This window comes from Dermacentor silvarum, chromosome 3, assembly GCF_013339745.2.
Source record: "Dermacentor silvarum isolate Dsil-2018 chromosome 3, BIME_Dsil_1.4, whole genome shotgun sequence".
Taxonomy (NCBI): Eukaryota; Metazoa; Arthropoda; class Arachnida; order Ixodida; family Ixodidae; genus Dermacentor; species Dermacentor silvarum.
In genome coordinates this window covers 702,213-712,469 of record NC_051156.1, presented here as the reverse complement: position 1 = coordinate 712,469, position 10,257 = coordinate 702,213, and positions in this window count along the sequence as shown.

The window sequence follows — 10,257 nt, the reverse complement described above, 5'->3', positions numbered from 1 at the left end:
CTACCACCCGCAGACGAATGGCCTCACCGAGCGCCTAAATAAGACCATCGCCGACATGCTGGCAATGTACGTCGACGTCGAACACAAGACCTGGGATGCCATCCTTCCGTACGTGACCTTCGCATATAACACGGCCGTGCAAGAAACGACGCACATGACGCCGTTCAACCTGGTCTACGGAAGGAACCCGGCAACGACGCTTGACGCCATGCTACCAGACGTCGCTGACGAAGAAAATCTCGACGTTGCCACTTATTTGCAGCGTGCCGAAGAAGGTCGACAGCTCGCCCGCCTGCGCATCAAGAACCAGCAGAGGACCGACAGCCGACACTACAATCTCCGACGACGTTACGTCGAGTACCAGCCCGGCGACCGTGTTTGGGTCTGGACTCCGATACGCCGACGAGGACTTAGCGAGAAACTGTTGCGTCGCTATTTCGGACCATATAAGATAATCCGACGTATTGGCGCACTGGACTATGAGGTCGTGCCAGACGGCATTTCGCAATCACAGCGGCGCCGGGCACGACCTGAAGTCATCCATGTGGTGCGTCTTAAACCTTTCTACGCCCGCTGACGACCTTAGGTACTTCGTTACTTTGTTATTGTTTTTTTGGTGTTTATTACACATTGTTTTGTTTTCGCTTTCGTGTTTGTAGCATCGGGACGATGCTTTTTAAGGGGAGGGTATTGACACGCATACATGTTTATCTTTCACCGGTGGCCGCTTTCCACCGGCTAACAAATGTTAAAGTTATCGCTTGGCGCAGGACGCGCCTGTATCGGAAGTTTCTAGAACGTTATCGATGCTTCTTTCCGTTGCCTGTTTTCACTGACGCTTATGTTATCTGATTGTATGACCGACGCGAATTGTCTAGAACTTTCTGGAAGACACGCGGGCATCAGGGATTAATCTGGAACCTTCGATGACTCAGGTATAAAAGCCGACGCGCTTCGCCGCTGATCAGATTTTCGACGATCGCCGACTGTGTTCGCCGCTATCGTTGTGCTTTGAGTGTAGCTTGCTTTTGTGGGCACAGGTTCGCCCAATAAACAACCAGTTTCGTCATACACAGTTTTGCGACTGTTTTCTCTACCGCCACTACTACGTGACAATATACGCCACAGCATCGTCTATGTTAAAAGAGGCAATGTTATCCCGGCTTAAATATGTTATTTCTTGGAAAAGTTCCCAGTTAGCCGAGTCAACCTTCCATCGGGGAATGTGGGGTGAGCATACATCTTGTTTTGTTAAGTTTAACATGATTGGGAAGTGGTCACTCCCAAAAGGGTTTTTGAGAACGGACCACTAGGTACGGAATTAGTGTGCACGACACGATACTTAAATCTATGGAGGAGTATGTATTATGCGCCACGCTGTAGTACGTTGGCTCTTTCTTATTTAGTATACAGGCTCGTGAGGATAACAAAAAAAAATTTCAATCAGGCGACCTCTCGCATCGCAACGAGAGTCTCCCCACAAGGTGTTATGTGCATTTAAATCTCCGACAACTATGTATTGAGCCGGAAGTTCATCTATGTAATCTTGAAATTCCATTTTATTAAGTGAATAGCTGGGAGGGATGTATATTGAACTAATAGTGATTAGCTTGTCAAACAACACCCGTCGGACAGCAACTGCCTCTAGGGGCGTACGAAGTTTTAATTCCCAGCAGGCAACACCTCTGTCTACTATGATAGCCACACCACCGGATGACAGAACAGTGTCATCGCGGTCTTTGCGAAAAATAGCATATTGTCTGAGAAAATTTGTTTGTGTACATTTCAGGTGCGTTTCGTGCACACACAGGACCATACGGTTAAACCTGTGTAGGATGTCTTTAACGTCATCGAGGTTGTGAAGGAGTCCTCTGAACTTCCTCTGTATTATTTGTGTATTCATCGTGAGAATGTTTTTTTTTGTGCTGTGTGTTTAAGAGAGAGCACTTACTTCACAGAGCCCATGTCGGGCCCTGTGATGTGGACTTTTTCTTGTTTGGAGCGATCGCGAGATTCACGGCGCGCCTTAGGCGCTGGTGGCGCCGTCTGGCTGGTTGTTGTGTCCATGGCCTCTTGCGAGGCGCTGGGCACGCGCTCTTGCGAGCGGTTTGATTTATGTGCGGGCCTCGTCTCGATGGACGAGATCCCTGAGGCCACCAGCCCGGAGGTCTATGGCCCCTTGTTCTGAGGTGGCGGATCAACGCTAGCTGCAGCCGCCGAGGGGGCGGATGGCGTCGCTGGCAGCTCACGGCGTGTGAGCCGGACAGCCGCCGGAAACCGTTGTGTCACTGTCCCCTGACGCGCCACATCGGCAAAGGTGTTCTTGGGCAGGTATGATACCCGCCCATGTGCCTCCTTGAATGATATGTTCTCCTTTACTTTGATTGATACTATTTCTTCTCTTTTCCAGGTAGGGCACGACCGCGAGTATGCGGCGTGCTCCCCATCACAGTTCACACAGTGGAGAGAGTTTTCACATGATTTAGAGAGATGTTCGTTCGCACTGCATTTCGCATACGTCTGACGGCGTCGGCAGTTCTGTGAACTGTGGCCAAATCTTTGGCATTTGAAGCAACATAGAGGGTTGGGGATGTACGGCCTTACTCTGATTTTAATGTAACCTGCCTCAATGGTTTCTGGCAGCACACTGGAACCGAATGTGAGTATTAGATTCTTGGTGTCAATTTCTTTACCATCACGCCCCATTCAGATTCGTTTTACATTGATGACGTTTTGTTCTTTCCATTCTTCCAGAAGTTCAGCTTCGGTAAGCTCCATGAGATCATCATCGGATATCACACCGCGGATGGTGCTCATGGTGCGCGGAGGTCACTGAAACGGGTATGTCCCCGAGAGATACTAGGTTACATAGTTTTTCATGTTGCTTTTTGTCATGAAGTTCCAAGAGAAGGTCGGCACTTGCTAGTCTGGTTGCCTTATAGCCGGGGCCAATTGTCTGAGTTGGACTTTTGGAAACGAGGAAAGGCGAGATCATTTTTGTTGTCTTTCCTGGCTTCTCACAGTGTATTGCCTGATATCGGGGGAAATTCTCCGTGTTATGACCAAAAAATTTAAATACTTCTTTGGTGCGCCCCCGTTTCTGAGGGCGATCAAAGAGTTTAGGAAAAGATCTATCCATTAAGATTTGCAGTTTTCGGCAGTAACGCCAGCCACCCACCGTGGAGACCAACAAGGGGACGCCACAGGTCCTATAGAAAAGAAGTCCTGCGGACGCCGACTGTACGTTTACGCTATAACCAAATATGTACAGCCAAGTTTGGTGGTACCATGCAAGGTTAACCCTTACTGCCAGGAAGATGGGGCCGTAAAGGTCCAAACACCCGGCATCGGCTCAAACCCCAGGATCCCCTTTTCCCCGGACACGGCTAAGCCGCGCACGGTTAGACGCGGGAGCGTCCAACCCTCGTGTGCTCGGGTACGTGGTGGCGCAACTCACCAAACGCCTGCTAACGCAGACGCCCCTGCGGGGTGTGTAAGTAGACACGTGATTCCAAAATGTGAACTTGTTTGAGAATCTCCAAGGGCCCTGAAATGACCTCTCACCTGTGTGGATGTGCACGTGATTTTTCAGTAAAGGCTTGTCTGAGAAACTCTCTCAGGGCTTGAAGGGTACAGAAATGCCCTTTCGCCTGCGTGGTTGCGCAGATGTCGATATAGATTACAAGTTCGTGAGAAGATCTGAGGGCACGCAGGGCACTGAAATGGCGTCTCGCCTGTGTGGACGCGCACATGATTGTTCAGTGTGCATTTGTTATCAAGTGCTCTCAAGCATTTAGTTGTGCTGCTTAGAAGTTTCGCCAAAGCACATCAGAAAAAATGAGCGCTTTCCCATAGTTGAGACCAAGTAGTTCTTTATGCAGCTAGACATTAGCTTCAGCTTCATCCCTTGTAGAAAAAGCCTGACAGGCAGCTACAGTTTATCAATGTAAACTGTTATGTTGGAGATTGCGCCACTGTAGGCTATTGCTGGAGCACTGACTGGCTTCCTGCGGCAGCAGATCTTGCCGCGGCTACCCGCGCCGCAGTGATTTGTATTGCATGGTTTATGCGTTCTTTCTATTAATTGTTGAGTTTCTATGTTAGCCTTTGTACATGTGTTTTGCCCGTCATGAGCAGTTGACGGTGTAATTTTTGTAGTAGTGTTCAGTTTTAAGTTCAGTCACGTCGCATTGTTTTGGTATGTTGTATTTTAGTTTAATTTAACAGTTTTTACTTGATGTTTCACCTGCGGTAAAAGGGTGTGCCATAGAAAATATTGTATAGTCGCGGACGGCACGGACCTTGTCAGGGTCCGGTTGCACGCCAGTAGCGTCGATGATTATTGTGGTTTATTGGCGCAAGGGCCAGATGTGGCCAAAGAGCGCCAAGACGATGGTAGTGGTTTGATAGTGGTACATGAATAGTGAACTATATGAACACTAGATGTGACATGGCTGTAAAGGGGCCTAAAATCAGTCGCTATAAAGTGCGTAAAATCTATAAGTGATAAGATTATGGCAATGAGTGATTATGAGTACTATGGACATGAACAATGCATTGCGAAAGAATGATACGAGTTACAAAAAATTTAAGAGACAAGAATTGGCCAGAAGCACAAGTGCCTAAACAGAGCCCTTGAAACACAAGGGCCTGGAGGCATGTGCAGTTAAAAAACTATCGCAGCCACATCCTCTAGAGAGAGGATGCACTACGAACTTATTGGGCTAATAACATGTAACACAACATCTTTCAAGAAAGCAAGGACTGCGTTGGTGCTAAAAAGTGGTTCTTTACCGAGAAACATAGCGGGATGCAGAGGGACACAATAGCGGTATGCGAGAGGAAAATGTTTCTTTCTTTCTCTTTCGGCTTCCCGACACTCCAAGAGGACGTGGAGGACGGTGAGCCTGTCGCCACATCTACCACATGTTGGAGGATCATTTCCATTCAATAGAAAATTGTGAGTACCATATGTGTGTCCTATTCTGAGACGACAGAATAGGACATCAGTTCGTCGTGTTTTAGTTGTACAGGGCCAGAAACCTAACTGTGGCTTAATCAAGTGGAGCTTATTAGTTGTTTCAGCGTCCCACAGACGCTGCCAATGGCCTCGCAGTTTCCTTCGCAAAAAAGGCTTCAGATCTGTGGAGGAAATAGCAGCGGTAGGATTTATAGCTTGCGATGTAGTTGATGTGGCCAACTGGTCTGCTAGCACGTTGCCCTCGATGCCTCTATGGCCAGGCACCCAGCATATTATTACATGTCTACGAGATTGGTAAATGTTACACAAGAGTGAGTAAAGCTCGATAACAACAGGATTCTTATGCTTTTGTAAAGATGTTAGCGCTTTTACAAGACTCAACGAGTCTGTGAATATTATTGCCTTTTGTAGTTTCAATTTCTCTATATGCTTCACCGCAGACAGTACTGCATAGGCTTCTGCGGTGAAAATGCTTGTTAGGGGGTTTAATACGTCGGATTTTGAAAAAGAGGGGCCAACCGCGGCGTAAGATACGCCAGCATGGGACTTGGATGCGTCGGTATAGAATTCCGAGCACGAGTACTTCGATTGAAGTTCGCGGAAATGCATTGCAATTTCGAGGTCGGGAGCATGCTTTGTGACCTCTACAAAGGATAGATCACATTCTATCACCTGCCACTCCCAGGGCGGTGACAGCTTAGCTGGAGGCATTAGGCGATGTTCTAGAAGTGGGACATCCATCTCTTCGCTAAGTTCTCTTACACGCAGTGAGAAAGGCCGCCTCATAGAGGGTCGATTATAGAAAAGCGTTGGACACTTCAAATCATTAAGGGTTGTAAAACAGGGATGTTCCCGATCGGAGTGCACTTTGAGAAAATAGGCGAAGCTGATGTATGTTCTCTGGAGGTGGAGTGACCACTCATTCGATTCCACGTATAAACTTTCGACGGGGCTTGTTCTGAATGCGCCAGTGGCCAGGCGGATACCTAGATGGTGGACAGGATCTAGCATTTTTAGCGCGCTAGGGGCGGCAGAGTGATATACTACGGCACCATAGTCCAAGCGTGACCGAATGAGGCTCTTGTGAAGATTCATTAAACACTTCCTGTCGGTGCCCCAGGATGTATGAGATAAAATTTTCAGTAAGTTCATTGTTCTTAGGCATTTCGCCTTGAGATGTTTTATGTGGTTGATGAAAGTAAGCTTACAGTCAAGTATGATGCCTAAAAATTTGTGATCTTTGTTTATAGGTATTTGTTGTCCATACATTTCGATAGTGGGATCTGCAGCGAGACCTCTCTTCCTGGTGAAAAGAACACAAGAACTTTTGTGGGGGTTTATTTTGAACCCGTTTTCGTCTGCCCACTTTGACACTTTGTTCAACCCCTGCTGTACCTGTCTCTCGCACACTGCGAGGTTACAGGACTTGAATCCTATTTGTATATCGTCCACATAGATGGAATAAAAAATAGCGGGTGGTAACGAAGCACGAAGCGTGTTCATTTTAACGATAAAGAGTGTGCAGCTGAGCACGCCTCCCTGGGGTACACCAGTTTCCTGCACAAAAGGTCGTGATAGAACATTGCCAACTCGAACACGGAATGTGCGATTCAGCAGATAACTTTCAATCATATTTAACATATTACCACGTATACCAAAGTGGGAGAGGTCTCTCAGTATTCCAAACCGCCATGTGGTGTCATAGGCCTTTTCCATGTCTAGGAACACAGACAGAAAGAACTGTTTGTGAACAAAAGCTTCGCGTATCTGCGCCTCGATACGTATCAAATGGTCAGTGGTGGACCGACCCTCGCGAAAGCCGCACTGGTATGGGTCAAGCAGTTTGTTTGATTCGAGGAAATGTAATAGGCGACGGTTTATCATTTTTTCGAAGACTTTGCAGAGACAGCTTGTTAGCGCTATCGGCCGATAACTCGATACAGACGATGGATCCTTCCCCTGCTTCAGGATAGGGATCACTATGGCCTCTTTCCAGGCAGAGGGGATCTCGCCGGAAATCCATATAGAGTTATACAGAGAAGGGTTTTCTTCGTTTCAGAGGGCAGGTTCTTCAACATTTCATATAATATGCGGTCAGGGCCTGGGGCAGATTGGTTGCAACAGGCGAGTGATGCCTGAAGCTCTGCTAAAGAGAAAGGCAAGTTATAAGGATCGTTCCCGGTGCTCTTTCGATCTAGTTTTTGTTTTTCTATTGCTGCTTTGTGTTTTGTAAATTCTGGGGAATAGTGCAATGAACTGGACACATGTTCAAAGTGTGCACCCAGGTGGTTTGCTTGGTCTTCCAAGCTGTCGCCTTGTGTGTTTACCAAAGGGAGTGAATATGTTTGTCGTCCTCTCACCTTGTTAACCCTGTTCCAGACTTTGGCCTCATCTGTATACGAGTGTATACCTGATAAAAACTTCTGCCAGCTCTCTCTTCTGGCCTGTCGGCGCGTTCTCCTGCCTTCGGACTTTACCTTCTTAAAATTGATAAGATTCTCCGCAGTAGGAGAATCGCGTAGCAACCCCCACGCTTTGTTCTGTTTTCTACGAACGTTCCTACATTCGTCGTTCCACCATGGGACACGGCGTTTGCATGCCGCACCACTTGTTTCGGATATGCATTTAGAAGCGGCATCAATTATGAAGGAAGTAAAATATTCCACAGCAGCATCAGTTCCTAACGAAGACATGTTGGCCCAGGAGATGCTACTAGTAAGATTTCGAAATTTCTCCCAATCGGCTGTGTCAATCTTCCATCGAGGGGCTTGTGGTGACGGCTCAGTTTTGGTTGTTCGCAGTATTATTGGGAAGTGATCGCTCCCGTACGGATTTTTGGTAACTTCCCATTTAAGTTCAGATAATAGAGACGGGGAAGCTATGCTAAGATCAATAGAAGAAAAGGTTCTGTTTGCGAGACAGTAAAATGTAGGTTCCTTCTTGTTCAGGAGACACGCGCCAGAGGAGAAAAGAAATTGTTCAACAAGACGACCTCGCGCATCGATACGAGAGTCGCCCCACAGACTACTGTGCGCATTGAAATCGCCAAGAACAAGATAAGGTTCTGGCAATTCATCTATAAGGGACTGAAATTCATGTTTATGTAAGTGGTAATGGGGGGGTATGTAAAGTGAGCAGATGGTGATGAGCTTGTTTAGAAGAACAAGTCGAACTGCCACTGCTTCAAGGGGCGTTTGTAGCTGCAAACGTTGACATGCGATGCTTTTGTGAATTACAATGGCAACACCGCCTGATGATGCGAGAGCATCATCGCGATCTTTACGAAACGTAACATACTGTCGGAGAAAATTTGTATGTTTCGATTTTAAGTGCGTTTCCTGTACACACAGCACTTTTGGATTGTGTTGGTAAATAAGTTCTTGGACATCGTCGAGGTTCCTAAGAAGGCCTCTGACGTTCCATTGAATGATTTGTGTATCCATAATGAAAGTAAATTGGTGCTGTGTGTACAAAAAGGAAGTGTTGCCTTAGATTACAGAGCTGTTTGCGGCCCTGTAATTTTGGTTTTGTCTTTTCTAGAGCGGTCCAAAGAGTTTGGCCGCTCTTTAGGTGCTGGTTGCACCACCTTGCTTGGGGTAGTGTCCATAGCCTCTTGTGAAGCGCTGGACACTCGCTCTAACGAGCGATGTGTACGTCGTGTAGCCTTCGCCTCGAGGGACGAAGGCTGTGGTCTCACCAGCCCGGAGGCCGATGGAACCTCCTTAGCCTCTGAGCTGCGATGGCTGCTCCCAGCGCTAGGAGAGGCCTCTGGTGTGGCCGATTTCGAGGGAGGCAGGGCAGCCTCAGCTGCTCCCACCATGGGGGCGGGTGGAAGTCGCCTCAATACGCTGCGCGTGCCTTGGGCGACCGCCGGGGTCCGTCGTGGTGCTGCCCCCTGTTGCACCACTTCGGCAAAAGAAGTTTTCATCGAAAATGCAGGTGAAAGACGCTGTCGTGCTTCCCGGAAGCTGATATTTTCTTTGACTTTGATAGTAATGATCTCCTTTTCTTTCTTCCAGGCTACGCAAGATCTGGAATATGCAGGGTGGCTGCCATCGCAGTTCGCGCAATGGGCCTCAGCAGTACAGTCATCAGCAGAGTGATCTTTGGTAGCACATTTCGCACAAGTTAGTCGACCTCGGCAGCTTTGAGAGGCATGACCAAACCTCTGACACTTGTAGCAGCGTCGTGGATTTGGAATGTAGGGTCTAACACGCAGTTTGAGGTAGCCTGTTTCTATTGCATCCGGGAGTGTGCTAGAGCCAAAAGTAAGTACTATGTGTTTGGTTGGTAGTTCTTTGTTATCGCGCCTGATTTTTATGCGTTGTACATTTATAACATTTTCTTCTTTCCATCCATTCAGGAGTTCTTCATCAGTCAAATCCATGAGGTCGTCGTCTGAAACCACCCCCTTGACGGTGTTCATTGTTCGGTGTGGACTAACAGATATGGTTTTATCGCCAAATGCCACCAGGTTTGTTAGTTTCTCGCACTGCATCTTGTCTTTTACTTCAATCAGAAGGTCCCCAGTTGCCATCTTGGTGGCTTTGTAGCCACTTCCAATTACCTCCGTGAGACATTTTGACACCAAGAAGGGTGAAATGTTTGTTGCTTTTTTATCAGTGTTTTCACAGTGAATCACATGATACTTAGGGAATGCGTCTCGTTTCTTCAAAAAGAATTCAAAGGTTGCGTCGGTGCGCCCCCTTTTCGGGGGACGATCAGGTGAGAAGGGTTTCGAGGGTCCCATGGAATGAGTTGTTTGTTCGGTATCAATGCCAGTCACCCACCACCGAGCCCAACGAGGGGACACGGCAGAGATTGTTATGAAGCAAGCACTGCCATGCCAACTGTACATTGTTACTATAACCGCATATGTTATAATCAAGGTAGATCATAACACACAAGGTTAACCCTTGCTGCCAGGAATGTTGGAAGTAAATGGAAGAGAGAAGAAGACAGGAAAGATTGAAGGTGAGAGGGATAGGCGAAGATTGGAGAGAGAGAGACAGGAAAAGGCAACTACCGTTTTCCCCCGGGTGGGTCAGCCCGGGGGTGCCGTCTACGTGAAGCGGAGGCCAAAGAGGTGTGTTGCCTCCACCGAGGGGCCGTAAAGGTCCATACACCCGGCATCGGCTCAACCTCCAGGATCCTCTTTTCCCCGGACACGGCTAAGCCGCGCACGGCTACACGCGGGAGGGGCCAACCCTCATGTGCTCGGGTCCGTGGTGTCGCAACACACCAAACGCCTGCTGACGCAGACGCCCCTGCGGGGG